The sequence below is a fragment of the Neofelis nebulosa genome, chromosome 6, assembly GCF_028018385.1.
Source record: "Neofelis nebulosa isolate mNeoNeb1 chromosome 6, mNeoNeb1.pri, whole genome shotgun sequence".
Classification (NCBI taxonomy): Eukaryota; Metazoa; Chordata; class Mammalia; order Carnivora; family Felidae; genus Neofelis; species Neofelis nebulosa.
This window is the reverse complement of record NC_080787.1, coordinates 48,014,641-48,033,916: the sequence shown is the minus strand read 5'-3', so window position 1 is coordinate 48,033,916 and position 19,276 is coordinate 48,014,641. Positions and strand designations below refer to the sequence as shown.

Genomic DNA, 19,276 nt, shown 5'->3' with positions numbered 1-19,276 from the left:
TAGCTCAGCCCCACCCCACCCCACACCCCTCCAATAACCCCCAGTTTGTTCTCTGTATTTAAGAGTCTATTACGGTTTGCCTCCTTCTTTGTTTTTATCTTATTTTTCCTTCCCTTCCCCTATGTTCATCTTCTTTGTTTTCATTTCACATATGGGTGAAATCATATGATATTTATCTTTCTCTGATTGACTTATTTCCCTTAGCATAATATATTCTAGTTACATCCACATTGTGGCAAATGGCAAGATGTCATTCTTGTTTATCACTGAGTAATATTCCATCTTCCTTATTCATCTTCTTTATCCATTCATCAGTTGATGGACATTTGAGCTCCTTCCATAATTTGGCTATTGTTGATAGTGCTACTATAAACATTGGGGTGCATGTGCCTCTTTGAATCAACATTTTTGCACTACTAGGTATGTATCCAAAGGATAATTTTAAAATTTTTAAATTTAATTAATTTTCTTTTTTGTCATAGACTCTAAGTCTGAAGTTCTCTTTCGGCCAGCAAAAGAGCAGGATGCAGGATGAAAAGCAAGAGATGGCTAACGTCCAGGAAAAGACAAGAGCCTCAAATAAGGGTACTTGCCCCATTTTTATTAGGATCAGAAGGCTTACAAACATGGTGATGGGTGTGCACAAAGAGACAATGAATCTGTGAACATTAACTTGTGGATGTGAGGGAAGAGGTCTTGAAGATATTCGGGGTTAGGGGTTTGGGTTAATACAAAGCAAAATCCTGACACTGGGCAGTCGGGTAGAAGGTTGTTTACAGAAGACATGAGGCACCCCCCTTGTTTATCTTAGCTAGCCTAGGGGATGGGACAGGTAGGACATGTGACCTCAGAATTAACAAGGCACATTTTCTGTTGTTAATTATCTCTGCTCTGGGCTGCTTTACCTGCAGCGCAGTGGTCTATAGCCCAATTTACCTGTTTACCTAACTTGGTCCTTTCTTCCTGTGAAGATAGTACTAATATCTAAGTACTAAGATAGCATTTTCCTGATGCTATAGTACTAAATTGGGGGGGGGTGCTTCCACCCTGAATACCTAATCTTGTTTATTTCACCTTTGTGCCCTTATTTTGGGGCCTTTGCCCCTCCCTCTCTATCCTGGGGGCTCTTCACCACCCCCCCCCCCCATTCTGGGGGCTTAAGCCCCCTTTCTCTATCCTTATTCGCCTAATCTTGTGAGCTCAGTGTGTGGGCATCTTTTGGCTTTGTATTTATTTATGCCTTGGTAACCCATTGGTGTAAGCCAGGGAATTTCTAAGTTTATTCCCCCCACAATCTTTTAATTTTTTTTTTTTTTTTTTTTTGCATTCTGTCACCAGCTAAGAGCTTCAGGGGTTTCCAAGTTCCCAATCATATCTTCAGTTTTATTGAATCCCATTTTCTCCTCTAGCTTATTATTTTCATCAGGATGGGTTGGCTTCTAGGCTAGGCCTAGCTGTCATCTTGGGATTCCCTTTCTCTGCTCATTTGTTTCCAAGTCCCATGGAACCTACTTATACATATATATAAAGCTTTTTAGCTTTTGTTGTTTATCTGAAATTCCATTTAACTGGGTATCCTGTTTTTATTTTTTGTTTTTTTGCTAAATCTGGCAACCCTACACTGGGTATTTTCTCAGGGCACTAACCTATAAAATGCCAACCACTGTCATCCCATCAGAGAATCTGATCTTATTATGATGGGAAAAGCATAGAGCTGGCTGGCACTGAAAGAAACAAATACAATATTTCATACTTGCCTTCCAGACCCGCTTTCAAAGCCCACCACATTTTTAGGTGTGATGCTGAATTTCCAGCTTCTTCATCAGGTCTTGAGGTCCTTAGAGATCTCTTACCTAGGGCACATGTACCCTTTTCCATGAATATTCTGGGACAGTTTGCTTCACAGGAGGTCAGCCCAGGAAGTACAGGAAAATGTCGTTAAGCTGATCAAGTTTTATTTCAATTTCATCTACTGTTAGGTTTCAATAAGTGCCTGCTTCTTTAAAGATACTGATATGAGATAACAGTGTGACTGTTTCCCAGGTGACTGCTCTGTCCTTGCATTTCACATGCACAGACATTTCATTCTTCCAAGAGGCCGTTGACTGATGTGTTTTGACTATCTCCATTTTACTGGTGAGGAAACTGAGAAGCAGAAGGGATTTAAGGGAAAAAACAAAACAAAGCAAAACAAAACCGTGCCCAGAGTCATTCTGTCACCTCACCGAAAACCAAAAATCACTATTTTAAACGTACAGAACTTTAATAACGCCACGCAGGAATTTCAAACTATTTTCCCTGAGTCTCTAAATGAAGTTTTAAATGAGTATGTTTTCATTAGAAAGCAGATTGAGGAGAAGGCATTGGGAAACGGAGGAAATGTCAGCTAAACCCCAAATAATTGCGTTAAATTGAGCTACGAGATTGGCCCTTCTTACGTTTCCCGTCATAAATGCTCTTCTGATGGCCCTTGCCCGCATCTCCACGCAGAAATGAAACCGACACGGTGGCAGGCTTTCCAAACCTGAGCACAGCCCACGTGTGTCTGAGTCGGAGTCGAACGCACAAGGGTCGGGAAATGAGGAAGGCGCAGGCTATTTGGGATTACAGATGGAAGCAGAGTGCCTGGAAAGTGAGCAGGACAGACAAGGTTGGCTGGATGCGGAGTGCAGCAGGGAGCGGATCTGATCAGGCCGGAGTCTGGGAACAGAAATTGGGCGGCACAGCACCCACCCGAGGCATGTTTGGGTCCATCCCTGGGGCGTGTTGCGTTATCCAGCGGGTGCGGGGTGCGGGACCCCGGGGCCGCGGGGAGGGTGCTGGGTGCGCCAGAGCGCTGGCTTCCCACGCGCGTCTGCCTACGGGAGGCCGGCGGCCACACGCTCCGCCCCGTCCCTCCCCACCCCCCACCGGGGCGGACCGAGGGCAAAACCGGCGCGCAGCCCACCCGCCCGCCGCGCGCCCCGGGGGAACTGCAGCGCTGGCGGCGAGGAGCGGTCCAGGGCTCCTGGTTCAGACGAGCAGCTCACCGCAGCGCCCGGGTGAGGAGCGAACGCGGGGCGCGCCGGGCTCGGGCCGGACCCTCGCGGCCCCGGCGCGGGAGGCCGGCGATCCCGGAGCGGCCACTGCCACGGGCGTCGGGAGGGTGGGGGGAAGGGGGGGAGCCGCGCCGCGTCCTGCCCGGGGTCGGCTCGCCGTCCCTGCCGCCTGGCGACAGCGCGCTGGGATCTTTGCGGGGAGGGTCACGGAATTGGAGCCCAGTTCTCCCACGCCTGTCCCCCCCCCCTCCCCCCCCCCCCCCCCACCGAGGAGGCAACCCTCCTAACCTAAGAATTCGGTGCACAGAGGGAATCAGGGGACACGGGGAGGTTTCTTATCTCTAGGTCTCCTGTACTGGGACAAAACGGACACTTCTCTTTGGGGAGTGTGGCGTTTTCCAGAGCCCAGTTCCGAGTAGCTGCCGTACCACTAGGGTAATAAAAAGCACTACCTCTGCTTTGCTCACAGGCTCCGCGGGTCCCACGCCTCCCCCCGCCGCCCCCCCCCCCCCACCCCTTCAGACACCATCACCCCGGCTCTACCCAGAGTAAAGGGGAAGCTTGCTTGTAAAAAGTCACACAAAAGTCACACACAGCAGAGAGCATTCTCCTCCCATCATACTCTGGAGCTTCTGGTAGAAGGTTCTAGCCCCAGAGAACGAAAAGGTCAGGCTTTCATTCAGGTCTTTGGTTCTTGCGGTTGCTGCAGAGGTGTTGAGGCAGGAGGAGGGAGAGGTGTGTAGGGTTCATAAAGGGGAGCTCACCATTTTTGAAGGACACGTGAGCTCAGGTTTGGGAGAGATTTGTGTGAACAAATCAGACTTGTGCAAATTACCTTCGACCCAAGCGAGAATCCTGAGCTGGGAGACTGGTATGGGAGTAGGAGCTGGAAAGCGTATCCCTTAAAGTGTTGACAATCCCTAAAGGCTCAGGACCAAATCTTGGGCTCCCCTTGAACTCAAGAGACCAGGGCATTAAGTATTGGCCACCACAAGGGACTGGTGAGCTGCTAGCACCCCGCAGATCTCCTCACGGAGGGAATTCTGGTGGTCCCCTAGAAGCTGGTGAGAACCTACCTCCTTGGATTTCCCAGCGTCCACTCATTGCATGTGGGCACTGTAGGTTCTCTCCCTTCCCCAGACATTCGGGCAGGGGTTGCCGCCGTGGACGGCATGGTGATGCTCTTTGTTGAACGGGACCCTTTGTACTCAAGGCGGACACTATGAATTGTGAGGGATATTAATCTGGTTCAGCCACTCATTTTACAGTTGAGGAATCCTTTCCGAGGTGTCGAAGGGGTTTGCCCAGCACCCCAAGGCTTTCCTGTAAAGAGAGCCCTGGACAGCTGGTTCCTCATTTCCTGTCCATTGTATGTCTGTGCCCTTTGAACTTCAGTAGTGAGGAATACGCCTTCCCTACCCAGTTAGGTTTTACCATACTGTTTGAGAGTCTCCTGGTAGAGCATTGAGACAAGTGCTGACTAGGTACCTGAGCAACACGAGTGGAACCCTCGGGAATGTCACCGGAGCTTAGGAATCTGTATTCCTTTCAGTGACACCCCAGAAAACGGATTATTTCCTGGAAAGGAAGGTGATCATCAGGTTATTTATACTTTGATTCATCTGAAGGTTGATGAATCAAGGTTTTTTTTCCCCCCAAGATCCATGGTTATTGGCTAGACTGACCTCTGGAGGTATTGAGAAATTTACATTAAAGTGAAGCATTGAAGAGAAAGTATTGAGTGAAGGGCAATTGAAGGGGAATGTCTGGTTCTAAAACTGCATTGTACCAGAATTCTGAGGAACCTTTGTGTTTTGAAGGGACGGGCAACAGAGTCTTACCGCCCCTCTCTATGAAGCCAGGCACTTATTATGTACCTTCACTGTCACTTTGCTCCATTTTACAGGTATGACTCATAACACACTAATCGAAACAGTCTGATATATATGGGCCTGTCGTTTTTTTAAAAAAGAAACTTAGTTGAGAAAGAAAAAAATCAGCTGTAAGAATCAATACTGATTGGATTCAATGGGCTAGTTGATTCCTCATACAAGTTTGTGCATTCCTTCATTGACGTCAAGAAAGATTTATTGAGCACCTACTGTGTGCCTGGCACTGAGTATAGAGCAGTGACTAAGACAGATGTGGTCTCTGTTCTTAAGGAGTTCACCTTCTAGAATCGAGGGATGAGCAAGGTAAATTCAGATACCACTAGGTGTTTTAAAGCAAAGGCAACAGAGTGCTGTGGTAGAGTACTGTGACGAGTGTGTGTGTGAGAGAAAGAGAGAAAGAAGGAGGGAGGAAGACAGAGAGAGAGAGACAGAGACAGAGATGATGGGAGAGGCCCAGCTTCTTATATTGGGTTTTAAGCAGTGATTTTTCTGAGAGATGGCCTTGAGATGAGCTCCCAGAACATTGACAGATTGTTCTGGTGAAGGAACTGCAATCACACAGCTCTGAGCACGAGCTCAGTGTGTTCCAGACATAGTCGGAGGGCAGCGTGGCTGGAACAGGGTGAGGGAAGAGAGCGAAGGTTGGAACAGGGTGAGGGAAGAGAGTCAGGGTGAGGGCCAGGGGCCAGGTCAGGCAGAGCCTCTTGGGCTCCGGTACACTGTCTGGACTTCAAGGGCAGTGGTAAACCAAAAGCAGGGGCGTGCCATAATAGACTTAACGTCTCCTCAGAAGTTACTCTCGGTGCCTTGTGAAGAATGGGTTGCAGGGAAAGAAGGGCAAGAAGGAGACTAGCCCCCGGCTTTTTATGGTGACCTGGAAGATGATGGTAGCCGTAGGTGGGCAGAAGCTGTTTGGGGAAGCAGAGTAGGAAGTTCCTTAATGTTTTTGTCTCAAACTTCCCTTCTACTTGGTGGGGATGCCATTGCTACGTCTGGTCCACTTAGCTTGTAAAAATAAATAAGCTAGCGATTGATTATGCTCTTAAGGGCGAGGTAAGACTTTATTACCGGCATTATTTGCTAATGCCGCGTTACTTGGAATTTTCTGTGCTTCGTTTTCAAAAAGTTTACCATAGATTTCATTCTTTTCACTTACTTTATCCGTTACAATAAATTATGTGTATTGCACATAAAAAATACTTTGATCTGCTCAGAAGATTGGAATATCTCAACTAAGAGTTACCAATTAAACGCGCCATCTCAGAGTGGAGTAAAAGGATGCTGGTGTAATAACTGACTTACTGTGAGGAGTCGAATGTGATCGGGTAAAGTTCAAAACAGAGTATTTGAATCTGAAAACAGTTCACAAGGAAGTTAGCAGATTTCCTTTTGTCCCGGATAGGGCTGTATGCAGAGATCTGAGTGCAAAGGTCTGTTGATAATTGAAAGTCTATTCGTGGCCGCAGAATTTCTGGAGAGGGCTGTGACCCAGAGTTGAATAAGAGTTGCTTCCCTTAGTGAAGCATTCTCTCTCAGAGGGGACTCTTGAACTTTCCCTGATTGATCACTGACTAAATATTAGAGGGCCAGGGAGGAGTTTCAAAGTTGTTTACCAACTGGGGTAGGGATGACCGTCTCAGGGACGGGACAACTAACTGCCACAATGAGGCAACCCTATTTCTCTTTCCTGCCTCATTTTGACATGCAACATACTAAGAGGAGATGTATTTGTTTACAAGGAAATAGAAGTCCTTCCTCATTTACACTGTGTGCAGTGGAGGATTCTGCTCTGGGAATGGGCTGTCATTTATCTTCATTTGCCAGACCCCATTAATTATTTTTTTAATGTCTATTTATTTTTGAGAGAGAGAGACAGAGCACGAGCAGGAGAGGGGCAGAGAGAGAGGGAGACACAGAATCGGAAGCAGGCTCCAGGCTCCGAGCTGTCAGCACAGAGCCGGACGTGGGGCTTGAACTCACAAACCGGGAGATCATGACCTGAGCCGAAGTCGGACACTCAACCGACTGAGCCACCCAGGCGCCCCAGACCCCATGAATTATTTATTGGCTGGGGCATCTGATTTTAGCTTGAAGTGGCCAGTCTGGTGATTCAAACTGCAGACAAAATATGACAATAATTGTGGGATCTGTATCTCCCCTTGGGGTTGGGAGTAATGGGGGCATCTTTGAGGGAGAGATTATAGTTTCTCCTAGAGACGACTAATTATTCTCTTTGACTTCTGTAATGTTTTGAAATGTTGAATTAGCCGCTATCCTTTAAAAATCAATAGAGTCAGTAGATTGTACATACAAATACGGTTTCCCAGCTTTTCTTGGAAAGAAGAAAATCTAGTACCATGGAGCTATCAACCTTACATAACAGCAATCAACTGGAACAGGGTGGTGGTGTTCCTTTTCAGCTGGTCTTGTTTGCCCCTCTCCCCACCACTGTTTTTTTCTTTCACGCACGTCCCGTTTAGCTCATCTGAGTTACCTGGCTGGCCCTTGCAGACTTCTGATCTTAAACCTCAGGTTTAGGGTTACCTAGCCCAGCCTGTGCATCCCATTTCTACCTCTAGCCAATGCAAGAGTCCCCTTTTCAGTGTCTTTGCTAGGAGTCCCCAGACCTGCATTTACATTGCTCCTCTGATTGAACATGGTAACTGTTGAAAGGCTGCTGATACAGAGTTCTCCAGTCTGGGAGTATATACAACATGTCCTCTTTCCATGGAACTGTGGCGGCCATGTGCCATCCGTGTCTCCCCCAGAGTAAACATCCCTGGTGCCTTGAACAGCTCTTCTTTTGATTTGTTGCCTTGTTCCCTTATCAGTCTGGTTATTGTTCAGCGATCGTCCTGCTGCATAAACTGTCATTTGTTGAAGTCCTCAAAACCTGACCAGTTCAGTGAGGTGGGGTTTAACCGGTGTGGAATATACCGATATGCTTCCAGCGCGGCTGCAAACTGTCCAGCGACCTTAGGTAACTGTTAATATTTGTGGCCTGGAAGCCATGTAGGGCACCAAACGTTTGGAAACCAGATGCAGGTGAGTGCACATTTTCAACGTGTGAGTAGAATCAGTTCATCGTGTTTTGTTTGCAGCTGTTCAGTGCTTACGCTTATGAGCGTGTGTTTTATTAAATTACTCGCACAATAGGGAACTGCCTCTTATCTTGCTTTTTGGAATCTATCGTTTTTCTTGGGTTGTGAAAGGATTACACAAGAGTTGTGTCTGCTGTGCCCAAGATAAGAGGCTTTAGAGACTTTGCAGAAGTCCCTTGAGAGTCCCGCATTCATTTGAGACAATGTCCAGATGAAGTGTTGATTCCCTTAGCTAAAACGGCAGAGCAAAAATGATATTAATGGATTAGGTACTATCTTTTTTCTTTTTGAGTTTCAGTACTAGCAAGTCTGAGGCAAGAACTTTTTACTGACGCTTTTATTTTTATTGTTATTATTTTTAAGTTTTTTAAAACATTTTTCTAATGTTTATTTATTTTTGAGAGATAGAGTGTGAGCAGGGGAGGGCCACAGAGAGAGGGGACACAGGATCTGAAGCAGGCTCCAGGCTCTGAGCTGTCAACACAGAGCCCGACGCAGGGCTCGAGCTGACAAACCCCAAGATCATGACCTGAGCTGACGTCAGATGCTTAACCGACTGAGCCACCCAGATGCCCTTTTGCTGATGCTTTTTTTTTTTTTTTTTTTATTATTTAAAAAAATTTTTTTTTTTCAACGTTTATTTTATTTTTTGGGACAGAGAGAGACAGAGCATGAACGGGGGAGGGACAGAGAGAGAGGGAGACACAGAATCAGAAACAGGCTCCAGGCTCTGAGCCATCAGCCCAGAGCCTGACGCGGGGCTCGAACTCACAGACCGTGAGATCGTGACCTGGCTGAAGTCGGACGCTTAACCGACTGCGCCACCCAGGCGCCCCTTGCTGATGCTTTTAAAAGGAGTCCTATATCTTAGAAAAAGATGGAACCTCGGAGTCCAGCCAGAACAATGCATCGATCCCTTTTCCAGTGTCCCTGGCAGAGGGCCAGTTAGCAATGTTTGAACCCTTCTCATGACAGAGGACTCTCTCCACACTGTAAGGTATACGTCACAAACAACCTGATCATTAAAAAGTTCTTCCTTGTGTTGATGAGGCATCCACCTTCCTCTAGCCGGTTTCAGAATGAAAGAAATATCTTCCTTATTAAATAAGGATATAGTTTCTCCAGTCTGCCTTTAGACCAGGGTTCTCAAACACAGCATTACTGACCTTTTGGACCATATATATATGGTTCAACCCTGACACAGGCTCCAACCCATGAACCATGAGATCATGACCTGAGCTGAAGTCAGATGTTTAACTGACTACGCCATTCAGGCACCCCTTATATATTTAAAAAAAAAATTTTTTTTTAATGTTTATTCATTTTTAAGAGATGGGGAGAGACCGAGCATGAGTGGGGGAGGGGCAGAGAGAGAGAGAGAGAGAGAGAGAGACAGAATCTGAAGCAGGCTCCAGGCTCAGAGCTGTCAGCACAATGCCCAAAGTGGGGCTTGAACCCATGGGCATTGAGATCATGACCTGATCCAAAGTTGGACGCTTAACTGACTGAGCCACCCAGGCGCCCCTCCCCCTATATTTTTCAAAAGTTTATTTATTATTTATTTGGAGAGAGTGAGTGGGGGAGGGGCAGAGAGAGGGAGGGAGGGAGAGAATTCCTAGCAGGCTCCACGCTGTGAGTGTGGAGTATCTCATTCCGGCTCAGGTCATGATCTTGCAGTCCTTAAGTTTGAGCCCTGTGTCAGGCTCTGTGCTGATGGCTCAGAGCCTGGAGTCTAGTACGGATTCTGTCTCTCTCTCTCTCTCTCTCTCTCTCTCTCTCTCTGCCCCTCCCCCACTGGTGCTGTGTGTGTGTCTCTCTCTCTCTGAAAAATAAATAAACAAACATAAAAAAAAAAAAGTACTAGATTGCTTAGAAATCAGGGCTGGAAAATTGACAGTCTCCTGCCTTCATCCCATTGTAAAAGATCCAAAGCAGAAGATTTTATCTTCTTCAATCATCCAGTTTGATATTGGGTCAATTTTGAGATATTTAAAGCACTTTTTATTTTTTAACTTTGGTTGAAAGTGAATCAGCCTATATTTGTTCTCTGCTTTCATTCTGTAGCTTTATGTGCTCTGTGAGTTTTCTATTGCTGCTGTAATGATTTATCACAAATTTGTTGGTTTAAAGCAACCCAACTTCATTACCTTAATGTTCCATCGGTAGGAAGTCTAACACGACTTCCCTGGGCTAACCTCAAAGTGTCTTTAGGGTTTCATTCCTTTCTGGAGGCTCTAGGGGAGAATTCGTCTCCTTACCTTTTCCAGACTCTAGACGCTGCCCGTATTCCTTGTCTCATGACTCCCTTCCTCCATCTTCAAAGCCACCAGTTGTGGGTTAAGTTCTTCTCACATCTCATCACTCTGACTTCCTCTTCTTCCCGCCTGTTCCACTTTTATTTATTTATTTTTTCAGATCCCAAACGCCGTCTTATTCTCTTAAAGATAAACTGGGAAGTCAAAGAGATGAAGTATTTCAAGATTAACTATTCCCAGCTGATTAAATATGTCTAGCAAAGCCATACCAGCTGTACTGGAAACGCCCCACAGGCCAGATGGTTAATTTGTACTTGTCTAACATCTAGCCTTTCAAAGGAGATAATGCCAAAATTCCCATTACAGCATATTTGCTTTCCCACTGAAGAATCACAAGAGTTCTTAGAGGCACATGCTACCCATTCATCTGGCTGTGTAGGTAGATGCTTCCTGGGAATACCAGAAAGAATGCCCTGAGACACAGTTTCTAGAAAGTGCTCAGCATCTTTCTTATTTTATTTTATTTTATTTTATTTATTTACTTACTTAGTTATTTATTAGTAATCTACACCCGGTGTGGGGCTCAAACTCACAATCCCGAGATCAAGCTCTACTGATTGAGCCAGCCAGGTGCCCCATAAAGTGCCCAAGGTCTTTTTGGCATTCATGGGCAACGGGAGTTGGCAGTGGGTGGTGGACGCTGAGAAGTGTTCAACTATGGCCGGGGATAGGACTTGTACACATGTCACAGGGCTACGGGGTATCAGCTCTTCAAATATGATGGAGGGAACGTACGGCCCCAGTTACGCCGTGAGTTCATAAACTGAGCAGTGTTAATAATGGCAATGATGACAACCGTCAGCAAAGCCCAAGGAGGCCCAGTCCTACCGGTTCTTCCGTTGGACCTGGCCCCCCCCAACTGATCTGCTCATTTGGCATCGGCAGTCTCTGGCCACCTCAGACAGACGCCGCTGCTCGTTGGGGATGGGACTGAGGGAGCCACAAACCAGGAGCACCACTAGGATTTGGCTCATCATCTTGTCGGATGCATCCACACCCACTGCGGTGGTCACCCTGCGTGTGTGTCTCAGGCATCCACAGAGGCACTCGGAGAGCCTCGAGGGACTGCCAGGGACTGGGGACTTCGCTGTGTTGAACCCAGGGTTCTTGGCTTGCACCCAAGGACCGCACAGCATGGTGCCTGGTCTCGAGACACAAAGCCCTCTTTGGCCACCCTCCTTCTTCACTTTTATTTTTTTATTTTTTTATTATTATTTTTTTAACGTTTATTTTTGAGACAGAGAGAGACAGAGCATGAATGGGGGAGGGTCAGAGAGAGGGAGACACAGAATCTGAAACAGGCTCCAGGCTCTGAGCTGTCAGCACAGAGCCCGACGCGGGGCTTGAGCTCACTGACCATGAGATCATGACCTGAGCCGAAGTCGGCCACTTAACCGACTGAGCCACCCAGGCGCCCCCTTCTTCACTTTTACAGACACATGATTACATTGGGCCCACCTGGATAATACAGAATAATCTATTTTTTTAAATTTTTTTTTCTTAACATTTATTTATTATTGAGAGACAAAGAGAGACAGAGCATGAGCATGGGAGGGGCAGAGAGAGGAGGAGACACAGAATCTGAAGCAGGCTCCAGGCTCCGAGCCGTCAGCACAGAGCCCAACCCGGGGCTCAAAGTCACAAACCACAAGATCATGACCTGAGCTGAAGTTGGACGCTCAACCGACTGAGCCACCCAGGCGTCCCCAGAATAATCTATTTTTTCATGTTTATTTATTTTTGTGAGAGAGACAGAATGTGAGCAGGGGAGAGGCAGAGAGAGAGGGAGACACAAACCTGAAGTAGGCTCCAGGCTCCGAGCTGTCAACACAGAGCCCGACGCGGGGCTCGAATCCGTGAACAGTAAGATCATGACCTGAACCGAAGTCGGACGCTTAGCCGACTGAGCCACCCAGGCACCCCCAGGATAATCTATTTTAAAGTCAATGGATTAGCCACCTTAATTCCATATGTAACCGTGATTCCCTTTCGCCACGTGAAAACATATTTACGTGTTCTGGGGATTAAGATGTGGAATTTGAGGAGTGTCGCTATTCTGTCTGCCTTATACCTCCATTCCAGAAGTTCATCAGAAAGAATCTGAGGAACAGAGTACTGGCACTTGTGAAAGAACCATTTCTTTTCTCTTTACCAAGAACAGTAGAGTTAAGGCCCATGCCCTAATCTCTCACCAGGATTGGTATTTACACAGGTTTACCTATCAGCTCTTGACATAAATCCTGGACTCAAGAGTGGACATCTTGCTTACTATTTTGGTTTGTCTTTTGTTTCAAAAAGGGAAATGATGCCTGATAGGAGTTTACTAGTGACCGATAGGGGAACAGAGGGTTAGCAGAGGTCATGGCATTATATAGAGATCTCAGCTGAGATTAAAAGGACAAGTAGGGGACTGTGGCTTGAGGGACAGACGGAAGGAAGTACAGAAGAAAAGACAGTATCAACTTTTTTTTTTTTTGTTAAGTAATCTCCGTATCTACCGTGGGGCTTGGAGTCATGACCCTGAGATCAAGAGGCATGCTCAACCAACTGAGCCAGCCAGGCGCCCCAAGAAGGTATTAACTTTTAGATGGATTTAGAAAGAATATGTTCTTTGAGCTCTCTTTAAAGGGTCTTCTTGATCTATCAGCATGGCATTTTATGTCATGGTCAGGGCGTCAAAATTGAAGAAAATGCTTCTCAGGTTTTATTAATTTAAAAAAGTAGTGATTTTTTTTAAAGTAAATGTTCTCATTGATTTAAGATATGGGCCAAGAGAAAATTAGAAAGGGTAGAAAGTTACCTTCAGTTTTTACCTATACAAAACTCTTCCAAGAAGGTAAACTTTGTAAATGTTTGTTATTTCTTTTATTGATTTTGGGTCTTCTTCTTGTTGTCCCGCCGTCCTCACCCCCCCCCCCCCCCCCACCGCACTCCTTCTTCCTCTTTTATGTATCTGAGATTGTGGGTAATCCTTTTTATTTTCCACATAACAGTTTACTTAATATTAAACGTAAACACTTTTCATGGTCATACCAACTCAACTAAATATTCTTTTAAAATTATTTGTTAGGGGGCACCCGGATGGCTCAGTTGGTTAGGTGTCCGACCTTTGATTTCACCTCAGGTCATGACCTCACCGTTCGTGAGTTCAGGCCCCCGTTGGGCTCTGGGCTGGCATCTCGGAGCCTGCCTGGGATTCTCTCTCTCTTCCTCTCTCTCTGCCCCTCTCTCACTTGCTCTCTCTCTCTCTCTCCAAAATAAACAAATCAACTTTAGAAAAAAATTAAATTGTCAACAATAAAGCATTATGTTTTATTGTAAAAGAAAATATGAAACTTCATGGGAAAATCACATAATTCTATCACCCTTATTATATTAATAGTCTTTTTAGTGTGAATTTTTACACAGCATCGTTTTATTTTTTTCAATCAAAATTGCATTGTAAAGAGTTTCCTAAGTCATAATGAATTGTCTTGTAAATATGTTGTTAGTAACTGAATAAAATCCCATTGATGATATTCTCATATTGCTTGAAATCCGTAGGGTTTCCATGTGTATATGTGCGGGTTGGCTCTCATAAATGGAATTGGAATGAACACCATAGTGCATTATATTTTTAGGCTTTTCCTTCCCTGTGAATAAGATTTTTTTCATGTGTGCTGATCTCAGGAATGAAGTGAAAAGGTCCAAGGATATGGACAACTTAAAGCTTGCCAAATCGCCTTCCAAAAGTCAGAGTACCTATTTATACTCCCGCTAGAACTGCTGACTTTGCTTTGGTAAATTTCACAGTGTTAAAGAAAAAGGTAAATCCTGTGTTCTCCAGCCTTTGGCTTACCAGTTACTGCTCTGCCTGGCCAGATACATCTTTCTTAATGAAGATTTTGTATTGGCTGGCGCCGTTAGTAACGAATCCTCAAACATTATGATTAGTAAGGTTGCAGGATCAAACGTTTTAGCACTGTCGCCTTGGATTCTCCAGTTGTAAATGTCCAAAGTCAATATTAGACTGTTCAGGGCCCTCGTTTTCAGATGTAAATACATTTCTAGCTAACTCAAAGCCCGCGGTTGGGAAAAAGGTACTTTTCTGTGGAAGGGGAACCACGACAGCTAACAGACTTCTTATGAATTATCCCTCTGTTTGGATTCAAAGGCCTCCCTAGTCCTCTTCTCAGACATCTCAATGGCCATCAGAAGATAAAAGAAGCCAGTGTTTGAGAAAGCCAGGGACTTGTAGCCAGTGACAGTAGCCCTTTGTTCAGAAAAGCAGAAGCACTTTTCTTTTCTTTTTTTTTTTTTTTTGGCGCTTTTCATTTTAATAATATGGGAACTGTTTGGTCATATTGATCTAAAATGGGTAATACCTCCACAGAGGATTGGTAGTTGCTTATAATAAAATCACATGAAGCAACAAAACAGCTCATGTAAGAAATAAAGCTAGAGAAATGGACTAGAAACCAAAAGAATGTATTGTGAAGGTCCATAAAATGGCGAAATTTGAAAAGGTGAAGGATACTGGACCTTTTTCAGGAGCAGCTTCAGTCTATTTGGGGTAAGAAAATGGACACGATTTTTAAATGTGACAAAGTGACACACGAATTAACTGCAGAGCAATGGGATAGAGTGAGCATGGTTTTGGGGTGCTGAGGAGGCACTGGGGGAGCGGATGTTACCGTTAAGGAGCTCAGATCCCCTTGATGAGGAAGTGTGGAGCCACAGCCTGGGACTGCGGGGGGGGGGGGTGGGGGGTGGGTGGGGGGGGGTGAGCCGTGGTGTGGAATTGAATCGAAGGCGGAGAGAAAGGCTCCGGAGGGAGTGTCCTCCTGGGGTTTCCGTTTTCCTTGGGGAAGCTTTCACATCTTCCGTTGTAGGGAACAGGAGGGCAGGGAGAAGGAGAGTGCATCATTTAAGGGAGCCACGATTTTCACCTAGCAGGAAGAAATGAGCTAAAGGGTCAAGGGGCGGCCGTGACATCACGGGGACACGAGTCGTAGACTGAACTGTGGCCTGGGGACACAGCTGTGCTCAGTGGCTGTGCTGAGGCCCCAGAGCCCTGCACTTTACATCCCCTGTAAACCCCAAACACACACACGTGCACATGCATACACACATCACTGGGCTAAGGACACCCACAGACAACATTGTGCACTGCCCAAGTCATTCCTGTGTTAATTCAGGACATCTTCATTGGTCACCTGCTGGTTGAAAGGCCCTCACTGCTGGGCGCAGCGGGAAGTATCACTACGTGTAAGACAAAAGTCCTCCCTGAGATGCACTGTTGTAAGGGTCTCTGTGCTCTGGCCCCTGCCCTTGCCTCCAGTCTCCTAGCATCCTCTACGCCTCACCGATTCCCAGGCTGCATCCCCACAGTGCCTTCACTTACAGCCTCCTCTGGGGCATGCCTTCCATCTCCTCATCAACCCAGGCCAGTCTGCTAAGGCGTCCTCCTCTTGGGAGCCTCAGCTCCAGCGTGACCTCCTCTTCTAGGGCTTTCCACACCTTCCGGCATGCCCACCCCCTGAAATTGACCATCCTCCTTGGTGTCCGCACCGAACCCACTTTTATCAAAACATCTCATACTCCAAATTGCATTTTAATAAATCCTTGACTCTCTCTGTGCCTCCTCTGCATTTAGCCAAAGCAGGGTTAAGACCTTTAGAAGCTACAGGTGTTGCAAATATACTACAGCATCCCCGTCCTCTACATGTAATGCAAGATGAAGACTATCCTAAGCCAAAAATCACACGTAAAACCTGTGCATATATTAATTTAGAATAATTCGTTTATAGGCTTTTTGATTGAAATATAATAAATAAATTTATCAAAACTGAAATTTTCTCCTAGCTTTGGAGCCCTTGCCACACGATTTCCCTTCATAGGGTTTGGCGTGCTTATATATATAGATAGATATAGATATAGATATATCTATAGATCTATATAGATAGATATAGATATAGATATATCTATAGATCTATATAGATAGGATCTATAGATCTAGATATAGATATCTATAGATATAGATAGATCTATAGATCTATCGATCTATATCTAGATCGATATCTATATCTATCTATCTATATAGATCTATATCTAGATATATCTATCTATATATATCATAGGGTTTGGCGTATAGGTGTCAGCCATCCATTTAGCTCTCAAGACTGGGCACAGTGATGGTGCTTAGGAAATGCTTGAGTGGAGGGATGGGCCAACGGATGGCCTGGCATAGAGGCTGTTGTGGCACGGTGCATTGTGGGGGAAAGTACACACCTTTTGGGAGGAACAAATATGTGAGCACTGTGGGGAGGGGCAGGTGCCTCTGCTCGGGGAAACCATCATGAGCATCTCGGCAAAAGATCCCCAACTAGACTACAGGGAGAGTAAGATGAAAGGCAAGTGTGAGGGCGCGTGCATATCACAAGTTGAATACATTACTGAAGAATTCACATCTCTTAGTAAACCTAAACCTAAACCAACTACCCAACCCTATGTTTACTGTTAGATCAACCTACCTGCTTAGCAAGAGGGCTCATACTGAAAGTTCTTTCTCTTAAAATCGATGGTTTTCAACTCTGGTCTTTATTGACTATGTGGTTTTGCCCCATCTCCTCGGTAAGATAGGCCTGTCTTTTCCTTCGCCCACTTTTTTTTTTTTTTTTTTCGAGAGAGAGAGAAGGCGCAAGTGAGCGAGGGACAGAGAGAGAATCCCAGGAGGGGCAGAGAGAGAGAGAGAGAGAGAGAAGCGGGGCTCACCTGAAGCAGGACTCGTATTTTACCCAGAGTGGGGCTCATGTTCACCTAAGTAGGTAAGATAGTCATTTACACTTCGTATCCTTTTTAAAATTTCTTAACCAGTAATCAGGTTTTGGATTCAGGAGAACCGAGTCGCAGTGAACATACTTCTTTGTTTATCTTTAGAGTTTCTGCGAAAAGTCACGTAAACCAAAACCAAAGGCAACAAGTTGAGACACTGGAAAACTAATCTCCAAGTCTTTTCTCAGATGCCTACGATATGTTAATCAGGAGCATTCCTGGAGACTTCCAGAAGCATGCTTCAGCAAGTCCTTCTCCTGGGCCAGGGAGTTCTCATTCAGGTTTTAAGAAAATGTAAAACTGGGCACCTGGCTGGCTCAGTCTGTAGAGCATGTGGCTCTTGATCTCAGGGTTGTGAGTTCGAGCCCCACACTGGGTGTAGAGATTACCTAAAAATAAAATCTTAAAAAAAAAAAAAAAAAAGAAAATGTAAAACTGATTAAAATGCATTTAGAAATGTGTATCAAAATCCTCTTTCTTATTATCTTATTACTTCTTTAGCTTTTTTCATAACATCACAAGTTTGTTTGTTCTTTTATTTGAGAGAACGAGAGAGTGTGCTCGCGAGCTGGGGGAGAGGGTCAGAGGAAGACAGAGAATTTTAAGTGGGCTCCATGCTAAGCACAGAGTCCAAGGTGGGGCTCCAGTCCACGCCCCCGGGATCATGACCTGAGCTGAAATCAAGAGTCAGCCACTCAACGGACCGAGCCACCCAGGTACCCCTCCCTAGTTTAGTTTTAAAAGGACTTATTGCCCAGAATTGCCTGTTTCACTACTAAACCTCCTGAGAGAGTGCTGGCTGATACTGTCCCAAATACAGAGAGAAAAGAATGGTTTCAAAGAAACCAATTGTCCTATTTTTTTTTTTTTTAAATTATGAGAAGTTGCATCCCAAGAACAGAGCTGTTTGTACCCCTTAAGTATTGTCTGTTACCTATCTCCTTCAAACACAAAAGTTACATCACAAACTATACTCGGGACAATTTAGTCCCCTAGTTTATAGAGTGTCTCTTCAGTGCCGTACCGAATGGTAGAGCACAGCTCGCTCTTGTCTGAAGCTTGGAGGCCAGAGGGTGCTGGGGTAGCCAGAGTGGATTACTGACCACAGGATCTGACTTGCAGGACTTTGAAAAGCCTTTTTTCCCCCAAAGCATTTCTTCCCAATAGCTTATGATTCTTTCCTTGGCAGTAAATCTTCAGGGGCTTTGATAGATTGCCTCCGGGAGAGCTTGGCTAAAGGAAAGGGCTGTTATTTTGGAAGTTGATGAGGAAAGCCCCCATGAACACACCAGTACCTTTCAGCAGCTTGCGAGACTGGGGAGCTGTCACTCTGAGAAGCCACGTGAGGAGCTGAAAGGTGGAACATTTGAGAAGTCTTGAGAGGCAGGTTGTAGATCATAAGAGGCGCGCAGGCATTATGGGGGCACCAGCAGCCTGCAGAGGGGGAGAAGGCCAGTGAACACAAAGTTCCCCCAGAATTATAAGGGAGATGCTAATGACAGTGTTTGGGAGATATTGGAGCCCTTAATGAAACCTAGAAGATCTATTCAGCAGAACCACCTATGGACAAAGGGGATGATGACCAAGCATGACTTCCTGTTTCTATCTCAAGGTCTCGATTGGCACACTAGCTTTTATTTGGATGACACTTATTGAGCAACTCCCTACCTGGGAGTGGCCCATGGTGCTAGGAATGCAAAACGAGTGTGCTAAGGTTTGCATCTAGCTCCATGCGAAAACACTGTGTTACGCATGTTAATCACTTAACCCTGGGTAATATTATTATCATCCTCAGCCCCATTTTACGGATGAGGGAATAAGGCAGAGAGGGATTCCATAGTTTGCCGAGGGTCACGCTACCAGCATCCAGGCTGGGATTCAGACCCAGGCAGTTGGGCTCTAGGCACTAAAGCCCAAGTAATTGACCCCTACCCACTGTGGTGTATTGAGAAGTCACCCCTGGTGTGAAATCATCTGGGAATGTGTTTCTGGGCTGCTTGGTAGCCCGCACCAGAAAGAAAACAGGATTCTTCATCCTCATTAAGGAAGTATTTACTCATACTTGCTATATACTGGCCCCTTTGTAAGTAGTAAAGAGGTAAATGAGACCAATCCCT

General features: G+C 45.6%; 1 protein-coding gene and 1 long non-coding RNA gene across 4 annotated transcripts in view; one reads left to right on the top strand and one right to left on the bottom strand.

The window, feature by feature from the left end:
• Positions 1-1,580: 1,580 nt before the first annotated feature.
• LOC131514309 (uncharacterized) lies at positions 1,581-3,481 on the bottom strand. Its single transcript, XR_009263022.1, has 2 exons — positions 3,327-3,481; positions 1,581-2,625 (listed from the first exon to the last, which is right to left on the bottom strand). It is a non-coding gene; the product is annotated as an uncharacterized LOC131514309 (long non-coding RNA).
• PLA2G7 (phospholipase A2 group VII) overlaps positions 2,607-19,276 on the top strand; it is a 40,055-nt gene continuing 23,385 nt past the window's right edge. Inside the window, exon 1 of one of the 3 annotated variants that reach the window (XM_058734169.1) lies at positions 2,607-2,738. The gene's annotated coding sequence lies outside the window, so the exon portion shown is untranslated. Of the gene's footprint in view, positions 2,739-2,890; positions 3,042-19,276 lie in introns of those variants that run through there. The other 2 variants (XM_058734167.1, XM_058734168.1) reach the window with 2 other exon arrangements.